At 32.3% G+C, this 14,787-nt stretch overlaps 1 protein-coding gene across 2 annotated transcripts in view; it reads left to right on the forward strand.

The window, feature by feature from the left end:
• The window catches only part of LOC130667765 (homeobox protein abdominal-B-like), an 88,390-nt gene that overhangs the window by 34,294 nt on the left and 39,309 nt on the right, over positions 1 to 14,787 (forward strand). The window contains exon 3 of one of the 2 annotated variants that reach the window (XM_057469599.1): positions 6,554 to 6,763. The gene's annotated coding sequence lies outside the window, so the exon portion shown is untranslated. Of the gene's footprint in view, positions 1 to 6,495; positions 6,764 to 14,787 lie in introns of those variants that run through there. The other variant, XM_057469600.1, reaches the window with a different exon arrangement.

Genomic DNA, 14,787 nt, shown 5'->3' on the forward strand with positions numbered 1-14,787 from the left:
TTAAATCTTCACTTCCAACCTCAACATATGTAAGTATTTAAACTCAAAAATGTAGACGTTCGTCGATAGCATAAAATTACTATAAATATTGTCAAGTTTAAATTAAAATTTTTAGTATCCAGTTTATTCAAAAATATAATTAATTAATTTATCTCATTATTTCTTCATTAAGATTCGAATATTACAAATGTTGAGTAAAAAAAAATACCGACTTTTTTTTTATTTAAATAAATTTGAGAAAAGAGACGAAGAGGAATTTTGTTAATGAGATTGTCAGAATTTTTGGTCCTTTTGTTTGAGTAGGATGGGAATAAACGGAACAGGATTGAAATGAGAGAATTCCGAAGTGGTAAATAAGTGAGGGTGTTACAGTGCGATGGTTAGGGGAAGACTCTGATGGCGACCATGATGGAACCGGCTTTTAGAAGAGACTTCGACCAATTAAGATATTGACTTAATCGTGGGTTGGTCCAGAAATTTTTTTATGAGAAAGACGAAAAATAGAAAATAAATGAGTATCATAAATAAAGTAATTAAAGGCCTTAATTAATGCTCCCGCTCATACATAAGTTTGATTTTATTTTTTTTTTTTAATTTTTAAAGATATCTATACTTTGAGTCGCCAGTGATAAAGTTATGCTTTGAAGATTTGTTAACTTCTTTATCACGACAGCTTTCGTGACTTTAACCACTTATTACGATAATGTAGAGAAAAAATGTTGGGAACTTTATTTAAAAATATGATTTGAAATTACTTAATTCTAATTTAAAACTTAAAATGAAATTGAAATTGTGTAATGCTAACTACCATGAGAATTTGATTTTTATTTATATTTAGTAACTTTTGTTATTTGAATATGGAAGTAAATATAAACTTTATTAGAGTATAAACTTGACTATATGTTTAGTGAAATTAACTGTCCGATGTAGTAAATTTCCCTATTCAGTTTAGTAACTTTTGCCATTTTAGAGTGGAACTGAATAGAAGTAAACTTTTATTAGTTTTTCAACTTTATATTATTACTGGAAGACTTTTGGGCAAAGACGCGTGCCCATTATTTTTTACCTCTTTTAATGTTTTGATAAATACTTTCCACGCTCACATTATGAAGAAGTCGTTATTAAAAATCTTTATAGCAACCGTTGCCATGCCAGTAGTCTCGATAGCAACCATTGCTATGGCAATAGTCTCCATAGCAACCGTTGCTATGTCAACAGTCCCCATAGCAACCGTTGCCATGACGACTATAAGCGGTTACTTAACACCATCTTTTTTAGGATAGATAAATTATTATTATTTATGGCTTCTGTATTATTGTTGATGTCAATTTTAATATTTAAAATCACTTGACTTGACCGAGATTCGAACCCTGATCTCCCGCGTGCGAATCCTGCCCTCAGTCTGCCGTTCCGAAGTCTCCTTTGAACGAACCTTTTGAACTAGTATTACATTTTCGCATAAGTTATCTCTACTAATTGTTAATTTTATGGATCTGCTTTCGAAAAATTGCAACCGTTTAGTAATTTTTAGTTGCTGTATAATATTTAATACTGCGGTATTCATCTGATTTACAGAAATTACTACACAGATGGTAACTTTTTCATATTGTAAAGTATTTAGTCCACACTTTTAATTAATTTATATATTTTTACAAAATGAAAATCGTTAAATCGTAGAATGAAATGTATTACTCAACTTTTAGTAATAATTGCATAGTCTCTTTATATAAATTGATATTTTATCAAAAAAGAATATCAATGAAATACTAATAAACGTAATGATATAGCATTTTTTCAAATAAACATCTATTATTAATTACCATTTTGTGATTTTCACCATACATTTGGTAATAAATAATAAAAATAATGTAATTATTGATTCACATTAGTATTTTTTACAAGAATATATTAAATATCATAATATTTTTAAGTTTCGTTTTTTCCATAGATTAATGTTATCTTTGTTAATTATATTTTTTATGTGTTTTAATTACTTGAAAAATCTTGAAGTTATATGAGGAAGGTACAATATTAAGAGATTAGTTTGTAGCAATGAAAGTAGACAGGATTATTTTATGTGCGTATGAAATACATGGTGTGAGGATTATTATTGCTGGTTGGATTAGGGACGCCTCGTCGTTCATCGTAAATATGGCCAATCATATTTATTAAGGGACATATATATAAGTTGGAAATATTTCAAATATTACAAGATTTCGAAAAACGATGACTCGAATACAAGTTGAATAAATTTATGGCTTTTTCTTATAATCCGTTTCTCAAGTTTATCGATAAGTATTTGCATAAAATTATCTTAGTTTTGACCGTGTAATTTTTTTGTTTCATTTAATGTCGAAGATCAGTAGAGGTGAAATTATAACTTTGTTGCAAATTTAGTTGATAAACATCCATAAATCTATCTCACGATCGTAATGATCTCCCTCCTTAAATTTTATAATTTATGTTCTTTTTACAACACAAGTCATTTGTATATTAACGAAAATAAAGATATATCTCTTTCTTTTGATAGATCTATAAATTTTTAATAGGTAGCTTTTTAAAGATACATAATAATTATATGTGAAGAAAAACTTATTTAAAAATTAGATCGAGTTTATAAATGTTTTATAAAAAATGGAAGGGGAGCATTGAAACTTGATATATAATATTTACCTGGGTAAAAATATTTGTCCGAAAATACACCGAAGAAGCCAAATCTGGTCGAAATTGCGCCGAAACCTTAGAATTTTATTCAAAGAGACCGAAAATTGGCTGATAAATTGAGTCGGTTTATTTTCGGCCATAGTAGAAAATTTTCAGGCCTAGGCGGCTAAATTTCGACTATTTCTAGGCCTAGTTATCGGCCAAATTTTGGCCTGGCTAGTTTTCGAACCTGTGTTCACGACATGGACCACCTTTCGGCATAGAAAAAATTTTGATATAATTTTGGCTTGAAATTTTTTTACCTGGGAGCAAAAAGTTACCATGACCCATAGTAATTTTTCCATGTGTTTATTTCCATTTCTGTAGGTGGCCAAAATGGTCCGGCTTCACTATGACACCACAGCTTTTTAAATAAGAATAATTTATCCGTGTATTGTTCCGTGTGAAAACTACTTTGACTTAATTATAATGAAAAAGTCAACTAATTTCACAGAGTGAATACTAATAATAAAATATATATATATAAAATGACAATATTTTTTGTCATAAAAATCAATGAGCTATAAAAATTGAAAGAACTTGCGGGCAATTATGCTTCTAACAAATGTACAAAAAAAAAATGTGAAAAAGAAATGATTCCAAGAAAAAATAGCAAATTGAGACACTAAAACTATATAAACTACTTTGTTTTCAATTTTACGTTTGATTATATCTCTTTTCCGGTGGAATATTTTTTTTTGTTTTCCTCTGCATTAGACTGTATCCAACAATAAAAAACCAATACAAAATGAAGGTTCATGACGCTGAGAAACTTTAAACATTCTTTACTGGAATCGTTTTACCGACAGTTCTGTAGTACTATTGATATATATAAGACTCGAAGTGTAATTCTTCAATTTCACAGAGAAAACAAAATTTTGAGTGACAGATACATGAGTTCGTTATTAAGATATTAAGTTGGTGTAAATTTTCGAATTTTCTGAACGATACTTTTTAAGAACACAAAAACAACTATCTAACCACGTGTTTAATTTTCAATATTTTTTCATGAATGAAAGTAAAACAATATTATGACTAAGTCAACATTAACTATTTTTTACCTCATTGTTGTATAGGTTCCATACCTAATGAACTTCGGAAATTTAAACTTTTACACTTTGAACTTGGAAATTTGAACTTACCTTTTTTCTCAAATTTTTTTAACTTCCCGCTAAGAAAATTGTAAATTTTCAAAAATTCGGGAAGTTATTGGTTTCGGTCCGATTTACGAAAATCGAATTTCCATCAGATGTCGACGTTTCGAGGTCCTAGGAAGCTATCCTGACTAATTTCACGATGATGTCCGAGTGTATGTATGTGTGTACATATAAAATATATAAACCTATACACTTGAAATAGTACGATGCTTTTTTTTCAGGAGTATTGTGTTTCATTTATAAAAGTTCAAATTTCAAAGTTCATTAGGTTGGTCATCGTTGTATAGAGTAAAAAACATTGTGTTAAATCTAACATGATCTGTGCGTTGAGAAACGGATCACACAATATTTGTATTATTTTTTAACACAGACTATTTGTAAAAAAATATCAAGCCAAAATAATAATAAAATTTTTTCTCGGCCGAAAAGTGATCGGAAAATGACTCAGAAAGTGAACACAAGGCCGAAAAATGGCCCATAATTGAATCTAAAAAAACCGAAAATAGGTCGACTCAATTTATCGGCCAATTTTCGATCTGTTTATTAAGAATAATAAAATTTCGGCCAACTTTCGATCTTTTTCAGTGAAATTCTATGACTAGCGATATTTCAGCCAAATGTAGGCTGTTTTCGGCCCTTTTTTGACCAAATATTTTTACCCGGGATCGATTGAGTTTCCAACATAAATTTTGAGATAATAATTACTAATCTTGTATCTTGGCATACGTTCAGTAGTATGTGTATTATTTTTACTAAATTTATTAAACTTTTTATTCATCTTATCATTTTGATAGCCTTCACATTATATCTGCCGGTGAATAAAACCATCCAAGCTTTCAATTTAAATACCGTCACTATGGTATCTTCACACATGATCCGTCTCATGCAGCTTTATGCTCTCAAGGATTTTTATATTTTATATCCCGCAAATGCTATATGTCAACTGTACCGAAAATAAATTTAGCTTATTTTTTAAACCTCATCTATAACATATATTTTTATCGTTAAATATAAACATAAATTCCAATAAATATTCCATTAATACTAAAATATTCTCATCTTGCACCCGAACCAACATCGTTTTCTTCTCAAAAAAAGATGCGTTTTCGTGTCGACCAGCCTACACTTCGTCGGTATCAGGCGCGAATCCACCCAGTGGCCAGATATCCAGACCAAAAATAGTGATCCAGTAGTATAGCGTTGTCTGATTGAATTTTCGGTCTTTTAGCCAAAGAACCGAATAAGTAAAACACTATACTGAGAATATACGGAAGAAGGGTAGAGAGGGAATAAGACTAAAAAACGGAGGCAGTTATTTCTTAGGACGTTACTGGCACTTGTTTCGCTTGGACTCGCCTCTGCGTGTCTCGAAGAAGCGAATCGAGGCATTCGCTACTTGCTCTCAGTATAGTTCCAGCATAGTAATTCTCGTTGGTTGCCGTTTGCCAGCTCTTTCTTTGTCGTTCTTTGTCTCTTCCTCATACTCTTTTCTCACTCTTTTACTCTTTAACTCTTTCTCTCTCCTCTCTTATTCAAACTTATTACTCGGTCTTTCACATGCTCAACCGATTCTCTACCTTAGCGTGTAGTGGTCGTGAGTATAGTAGTGCTGCCAAGCTTTGGCAACCAACGGTGAGTAGTCCGCCAGTGTATTTCTGTTTCACTGCTCGTAGTGCCTCTTGCATGGCAACCAGTTCTAAGGGAGTCACAATATTGGGGGCTCAAAAGCTTACGGTCTTTTGCACGCGACAAAATAAGTGACTCCGTGGATTTAAGTTGTCGCAAGTTCACTCGTTATCCTGGTGTACTTAGACCGATTTGATCAAGTTCGGAGAATCTGAGTGCCTAGTGTTGTTTTTATTTCAGAATTTTGTTATTTATTCAGCCGTCAAAAGCAATTAGTTGAGTTGTAATTTATTAAATAATCATCAGATATCATCGATAGAAGTGAGGGAATCGTTAAAACAGTGAGGTTTTCACAATGTCACCCGACTAGTGTTTATTCCCACCAGTGACCAATCTCCGACACGGTCTCCAAGGACACTAAAATTTATGGTCCAGCTCTTCATTCACATTTGCGTTGCATTGTCATGGACGGACGATAATAAAAAGACCAAGAAAACCAATAGAGACGTTTTTGTAGATCTGATAAGCCAGGACATGCTATCAAAATCTAACGAAATTGCCGGACAGCAGCTTTAATTTGATTTTTTTTTTTTGTTAAATTATTATTATTATTATTAATTTATTGTTGGGACAAATGTTTGAATTTAAAGTAACATACTTTTGTCATAAGTTACGAGCCGTGTTCTAGTTAAAAGCGTTAAATTGTGCGACATTTCTAATTTAAACAAGACATTGCAATTCTTCGGTGGCCGTCGGACGCACATAGACTTCATCGTGTCCTAGTTCTCTCAACTATTTTTAACCAACTTCATAGTTACGCGTTTTTGTAAATTATAAACTAATATGACAGTGCAAGGATTATAATAAATTATTAGCAGTATTACTTTTCTGATATTTATGTTATTTATTTATGAGTCAAGTAAATAAGGAGTACAAAAGATGAATAACTTGACGATTTTACCGACAAGTTTCTTACCGATAGTTTGCACTTCTAATCGATGTCCGTACGTGCGTGCAAGTTGTCATTTGTTTTGGAACACGAATCGAACGATTATTGGTTGTTTCAGTGGATAAAAAGACACCGAGTATGGACTAGCTGTGCAAGGATTATTGAGTCCCACTTCAAGGGACACCAACTGGATTGCGAAGTCCTATTTGTTTTTCTTCCTGAACATTCCCGGGAAATAAACCCAAAACAACGACGGCGACAGCAACGACACGGTCAAAATTGTCTCGTTGGTTCACAGCGACATCTGCGACATCGATACAGCCGCAAGGTGAGTTACTTTTTTGTCATATACATTTATATTGCCGATTGCACTTCAAGATCCTTGACCACCATTTTTTATTATTTAAATCTTTAGCATTCGCGCCACATGCAGATGGAGTAATCTTGTTGGATAAAAGATATATAGGGTGATTCAGTCAGTACATGAACGGTCATATCTTTTAATATTTTAATAAACAGAAAAATTATAATTGATGATCTAATGAAAAGTTCTCAATCAAACAGCAATCAAGTATTTTCTTTATGTAATTGTGATTACAATCTGAATATTGGGGGTAAAAATTAAATAATTATTTATTGGTCGTGTTCATTTACTGGACCGATCACCCTAGTATTCAATTTTGAGCGCTCAAAAAAAAGGCTATTTTTTATAAATTTTTAATAAGATTATGAATAAAGATATACATATAGGGTTTGTTAGGCTTAATGAATACACTATTGAAATACATTTAAAAAAAATTTATTATATATTTTATACACTTTTAACATACAAAAACATCATTCGAATACAACGCCTCGAGTAGTAAGTGGATATGCGCTTGATGGTGTTAAAACTTCAAAAATGGACAATCTGAAACAGTATATTTTTGAATTTTTAATAGACATGCAAAAATAACAAAATAGCGGAGAAAAAAAATGCTTTATTCATCTCTTGGTTCAAGAAAATCTTAACTAGGTTCTTGAAAACGTCTTCCTAAATATTTTTTTAACTCAATATTTTTTCTTGTGCTTTTTTCTATGCAAAAAGAAAACAGTATTTTTGCTTATGAGATGCTTTTTTGCTCGTGGTCAGTAATACTAGTATTATACTATTAGGAACACTAAAAATTATTTCGCTAAGAGATACGTATACTGTCTTATTCATCCTTCAAGATAATAGTACTGCTATGATAAAAAATCTGTCTGTCGGTTGACCCTGCGGGCCAGCCCCAAAACTTCCCGCTGTTTTCGAGCTCCTCGAGCTCGAAAACATTGTTGTGGATACATTTTCGAGCTCTTCGAGCTCGAAAATACTTTAGTGTGTCATTGTTTTAAAAAAAACCGATTTTAGCATTTCTTTCTCCCACGATATCTCAGGAATGAATTGACCGATTTTGATGGTTGAGGCGGCAATCGACGTGTTTTATTGAGTTCTAGAACTGATCAGATTTTGAAGTTGATCGTATAAGTCGTTTCTGAGAAATCAATAAAAAACTAAAATAAAAAAAAATTTTTAATTCTTATTCTTTGTATAACTTGTAAACTACATGACCGATTTACCCCAAAATCTAATCAAGACTAAGTTTTGGTGAGCTCTTTCGATCGCCACCAAGTACGTTCAAATCGGTTCATCTGTTCCAAAGATATCGTCGGACAAAAAAAAGTTCACACACACACACACACACACACACACACACACACACACACACGGACGTCCACCCGGGAATAGTCAGAATAGTTTCCTAGGACCTCAAAACGTCGACATCTGATGAAAACTCGATTTTCGAAAATCGGACCGAAACCAATAACTTCCCTTTTTTGAAAATTTGCAATTTTCTTAGCGGGAAGTTAAAAAATAACGTTTACAGATAAAAAATTGATAATTTAAATTTAGATCAAAAAGCTCACGAACACCAGAAAGTATCAAAGCCCGCCCAGAGGGTTCGAGTATTATCACATTTTTAAAAATATAATGCCATATAAAAGTATCCGTAAAATATTTTTTCGTTGGCTACATTATCTGCTTTCGCAAACTTAAAGTTATCAAGTCGTAATAAAAAGTTAGCGTTTTTTTTTTTTTTGCAAAAGGAGGGAGACGTAGTTGGCCGAGACACGCGTGTAGCCAACGAGCAACGTGACAAGTTTGGGTTCCTTTTTATGACTTTGTTGTGGTCACCGACGCTGCGACTTCAGCATTATACTCCTTGCTACCACCAGTCGATATATCTACCTTTGGTTCTTTGTCATTAGTATATATACAATATACTTTTTGTGGTATTTTGGTCTTGAATATACTGCAGTATTCGTGATATAACTTTGTAGTATCTTTGAAGTAATCTTGTCAGTTGATATATCGTCTACATGAAATTATTTAATAGCAGCGTTCAGAGTTGATAAGATAATATATTTCGTTTAATAACTCACGTTCTCTTTTTATTAAAAAAAAAAAAAATCAAGAGAATTCTAGTAGCTTCAAAAACTAAGCTATTTTTTGTAAACATTAAGAAAAGGACTTATAATTATATGTGAAATCGTTATCACCATGAACTTATAAGTGGCATATATAACTTATAAAGTTGTATCAGCATCATTTTCGTTTTATGACGTCATAGATTTAGTATAAGCGTCGGTGAAGACGATATGTTTTACATGGTCAAATCTACTGATTCAATTTGCAGAACTCTGTCTGGCATATTATTGTTATAACATTGTTCATGTTATTTATTAATTAATAAATTAACGATAAAGTTATATTTCCGCTGTGTTGTGTATAAACCATAACAACATACAGAGAATTGTAAGTCATGATTTTTGCGATCAATTACAGAGATGAAAAAATTCATAAACGATTGAACGATTGAACTAGTAATTACTGTATCGCGATGCAATGTAGAATACACTTCATTGTCACTAAGATAGCATGCAAACTATATGTTTGGAAGGATGAATAGTTTAAGCAGAAGAGTAGTTTTTTATTTGAAATCATACTTTATTCATCTTTTGAAATAGTACATGTGGTTACAATTACATATGTTTAATGGACTTCAACTGTAGTTATATTTTCTGTAAACTTGACTATCATACGTTTCGTATTTATCGTATTGAGTTTATCAATTGAACATTAGTTTATAAGTTAATTGTTTGGGTATAAAAATTGCGAAAAACCCCGCATCATTCTATCAATCGACATGCTTTTTTCACTTTGAAAATTTCTTTATTAACGCATACATTTTAATACTTATGTTTTGAATTATTTCTGTCTTTTAGTAAGACCTAACAAACTGATTATATATTATTTTTTTAAAGTTTTTATTTGTGACTATTTATTGCGATAAATAGATACAATATTTGAGCGATGTACAAAATTAAAAAAAAAAGCCACTAGATACATCAAAATTGCTCTCAGTTTTGGCCCTTAACAGTTCTTAAGTATGTTTATTACCAGGGACAGCGCGCGCATCTAGGCGCGATCTTGCGGCGAGCTCCGAACTACTCCTACTGCTGCCTGACATTGTGACTCCCCTCCATAAGTATTTTTTCTTTCGAAAAGCTTATTCGTGGTTAGAGCATGCAGACGTTTTTGCGGTGAAAAATGTTACTTACTCCTAAAAATGTAATTTTTACAAGCGAAAAAATTTAACGTTGCTACAAATACATTATATATTTTGCTTCAAAAAAATATCTATCATACTGAGAAATAATAACTCCTGAAAAAAATAATTACTTTTTATTTGGTGCAACAGAATTTTGATTTTCCTCATCGATCAAAAAAAAAAAATCTTTAATCAAAAATTATTTCATTCGACCAAAAAATTTGTTTCTGTTTATATTTTATACTAAAATGCATTCAACTCTGAGACTGATGATATATTCATATATTCAATTCGATTGAATAAATGCATTATTAGGCATTTTTTAATAAAGTCCGATTACAATAAAAATAAATTTCTTTGTCTTTTAGAAATTAAGTTTTTTTTCTTTTATGTCACATGTGATGTTTCTGTCAATTGAGGCAATAAATACTTCTGTACAAATTTGTAATATAAATATATAATATTTACAACAGTAAATATTTAATGGATCAATATATGAATACTAAAAGATTATAAATATTTAATGTAAACATGAGAAAAAAAGTTTCATTTTGGAATAAAAACTCAAGGAAAATTAAAGATAAAAAGAGGAGTAAAACCACTAACAGAGTGAAGTTTAAAATTTATGAAAACGATAGGGAGTAACGTTACGGTGAAGCAAAAAGAGTGATAAAGAGAACGTCGGGCTAAAAAGTGCTGGGATGTAAATTTGAAATCGCTTTTCAAGCCAATATGATATACCAGAGATAGTATACCCTGTGGCTTCGAAAGTTTATACAACGAGTAATATGAGTGCTGTGCATTTGTGTAGGTGGATTATATTAACTTGCAGAATTCCGCTAGCAGAGCTATGTGATACTGCTGTGTTTTAAATACAAATGGAGGAAGGTTTCGAAGGATCATCACGTTATACAAAGTAGTGTGGGCGATTTTTACGGTTGCCCAACGTGTGTTTCATTTTCATTTTATTCTCCGAGTAGTATCCCTTTTATTTTCTTCTGTTGGCAAAATACACATACAAAGTTTTGAACGAAAAATATTCGATTTTCCCTTCAATAAATAAAAAAAAACTTTACAGCACCAAAGATTTTCAGCAAATAGCAATCCGGGTAAAAATAATATCGTAAATTTGACTTTTTTGGCTTAAATGGATACTAAGTCAAGTCGCAGAATCCATAAGGTGTTTGGCAAAAATGCATGCATCAAGAATGTTCCACTTGTAAGCCAGTCGGAAACATTGATCAGTATTTATGAACAATTGAACTTTACCAATTTGAACTTTGGTAAGTTTGAACTTTGGTAAATTTGAACTTTGATGAAAAAATGAAAAAGATGGAAAAAAAACTGAAATTTGATGAAAGAAATGCTAAATTATTCAAAGTTAAAATCGCCAAAGTTCAAAGTGTAAAAGTTCAAATTTTCGAAGTTTATTAGGTATGGAACCTTAGCAAGTGAATATTATGCTTCCAAAGCTTCACATTTTTCAAAAAGATCATAAGAGAGTTTTGTTGTTATTATTTTAGAGCTTTCCGTGATTTCGATGCCAAATACTATTCATTATTTACTTTAATCGTACCCCAATAGTTTTTTGAAGATATGCATGGGTAAGAGTGGAGCAAAATGGGCCCCTTAAGAAGAAAGGGATTATATGTTATATACATGTAAGCCCAGTTGTTTCCTATGTACTACGAAAATTCACATTTAAGTAGTTTTTTAAAGAAATACATACTACGGAAATCCCTAGGAAAATTTCAGTATATTATAGGCATCAATACATTAGTTTTGCAGTGTTTGTGTTTTCTTCTCTGGACTTAACGTATTTCTCAAAAAGACCTGACTGGCTAAGCAGAACGTTAATGATGCAGAACATCTTATAAATTCCGCAAGAAAATTTCAATTTTACAGGAGTGGTTTTGGCCAAATTCACTTGAATTTAAGTTCTTTCTTTTATCCGGGAAACTTAATAAGATGATGGTCATTTCGGGCAGTTTATCGAGTCTTCAAGAAATTTAAGTAGTTCAAGTATACATTGTCAGACGGAACTAAGAAATTTATTGAAAAAAATAAATAAAAAGATTAATTCCTCACTTACATCAATAAGCGGGTATTTGATAACAATAAAATGAAAATTTTTCTTTTCAATTCGTATTGGGAAAAGTTTTTTGCATCAAGAAATTCTTTTTTTCTGTGTAGCGAAAATTTTAAACTTTTGCAGCCAAAGCTTCAAAAGAAAATAGTATTCACTAAAATCGTGTGCAGGCATAAAAATAAAGTTCAGAAAACTTCACATCAAAAAAAAAAAAAAAATAACATTCTATTCTTTCACTCAACCGTTTACGGGCTTGAAGTTAATTTGTCTTTAACAAGAGCAGTAGAACTTTTATTTAAAAAAAAAAAATAAATAAGGCGTCAACGCACTAAATCAACATATTCGTATGTATATACACATACACTTTGTCATTAATATTAAAGACAGTAGCAAATAGTAAAAAATGTTTGCTCATCAGGTAACTACATGAGAGTAGACATAGCAAACGAGTTAACAGTATGGCTGCCGTCGGTCGATGCCGTACGTGTTTATCCTTACAGTGGGAGAGGTATAATACCTTGGAGTCTCTAGCTCCATGCTGTGCTATTTCCAAGCACACAAATAACAAGTCTGTAGACCAGACTACCATTCGGCGAGAAGAACGAGTATCTCGCGTGGATTAAAACCGGGTCCAGTTTAAACTGGTTGCCAGCATTTACAGCCACTACTTTGATTTTTTATTTTTCATTCATGCAATTTATAAAAAGTACCTTCGATATTCTTCCATGTTCATTATTTAGCCGTAAATTTAAATTCCGAAATAGTCATTATAAAAAATTTCAAGTATAAAAGGGTTCAAAACATGAGAAAAAAAAATGGCGATAAGATATTTGAGTATTGAAACACAATTAGCGATCGTTGCACCCGGACGTGGAGAATGTACAAGGTGGAATATTGTGCATACGGCTGTTCGTCGAGGGCATAAGCGTCCTTGTTAATTGTTATATATATTCACATATACACTTGCATTTAAAAGTAACATGGCTGGCACGTGATGTCGAGCTAAAGTCGTATAAGTTACGAGACACCACCGAGCTGGTCTTGCTTGTTCTGATGTAAATATACCGTCCAGCCCGACCGCCATTTTGAATTCCTTCAAAGAGAGAACCGAGAAGTATCGTCGCTTTTCACACATGCGCATCAATGCTGCCGATCAGACTAACCTTGTTGATTTTTTTTATTTTTGAGTGTCAAAAAACCTGAGGGACCGAAGCAATATTGTTGATACTTGATGTTGCAGCCGTCTGACATTCGCTCGGGTTTATATTCGCTGCTATACCAGCTTATAGCTTAAATTGCTAAGAATTCAACGTTTCCTTTTCTGACTTTTTTCAAATGAATAGAACTAGTCGGTACAGACAAATAAATTATTTTCAACTTGAGTATTTTTTTTTTAGTTGGCAAATAAATTTATAAGCATTGGTTTTATACATGTTTGATATTTTTAAGAGATATTTTTAGTTGGTTGAATGAGAGAAAGACAGGCAATGCTGCTTTTGTATTTGCAGTTTATAAAATTGTATTAAACTAGCCGTCATCCACAACTGCACCTGCGTAGATTATGTGATATTTAAATTAATGTTGAAAATTTCGACGCAAACCCCTCGTAGTTGATTTTAGAAAAAATATCAGTAATGATAGGTACTTATAAGAGTAAGGAACCTTTTTTACATCAGAGTTTAACCCATAAGAAGTCGCCGAGTTTTGAAATTTTCCCATAGATCGGCTGATGCCTGGTTTGCAATGATTGGCCAATAAATGGCTAACTATACAGGCCCGTGCATGGTGAATCATTGGCAGCCGTTTTTTTACTCATAAAAACGGCGCACAATTAACTGCCGTTCGTTGGCCAATGGTTTGATCGAGTGCTCTTGATACCAAGCTTTGCACAGTAAAAAATATTGTGTATTTGTGTCGAAAACGGTTTGTGTTAAACTAACACAAAGTTTGTGTCACTTTTTGTAACATAAAAAATGTGTTATACACTCTTTATTAACACATTTTGTGTGTTACTGTGGAATTCTTTGCGCCCTCTTGTGGCGATATTTCAACATAATCTTTGTGTTAAAAAGGGGTTACACAAAGTTTGTGTCAAAATTTCAACACAAATTTCGTGTCAACCGTTTTTAACACACAAACTGTGTTGATTTTACACAATATTTTTTACTGTGTGGCCGATGATTGATTGCCACGATTGGCCAATGCTTGCGACTGTCATGCTTGGCATACCGTTATCATCCGATATTGAGCCGATGCTTGGAAATTGGCAGCCATTCACGACCCAGTAATGGGCCGATTCTTTTCTTTTGTATGGGAAGTTTGTGGGTCTTAAGTTAAAAAAATTTGAGTGTTTCCATTTTTGACCCTGATGTAACACCCATTGGACCCAATGGGCACCGCGCACTGGTGCACGGAATTCATTTTCAGAAAAATACCGCAGTATAATAGCGTTTTCTTATGAATGTAAGGAACATTTGTGCCAAAGTCCAAGTCTGTATGTCTTACAGTTCTGAAACAGATATTTAAATTTCAGACCTGCACGTGACCCTCCTCGGAAATAATTTTCGGCAAAATACCAGTAATCGTGAATTCTCGTGTATAAGGAAGTTTTGTAACAAAGTTCAAGCTTCT

Source organism: Microplitis mediator, chromosome 5, assembly GCF_029852145.1.
Source record: "Microplitis mediator isolate UGA2020A chromosome 5, iyMicMedi2.1, whole genome shotgun sequence".
Lineage (NCBI taxonomy): Eukaryota > Metazoa > Arthropoda > Insecta > Hymenoptera > Braconidae > Microplitis > Microplitis mediator.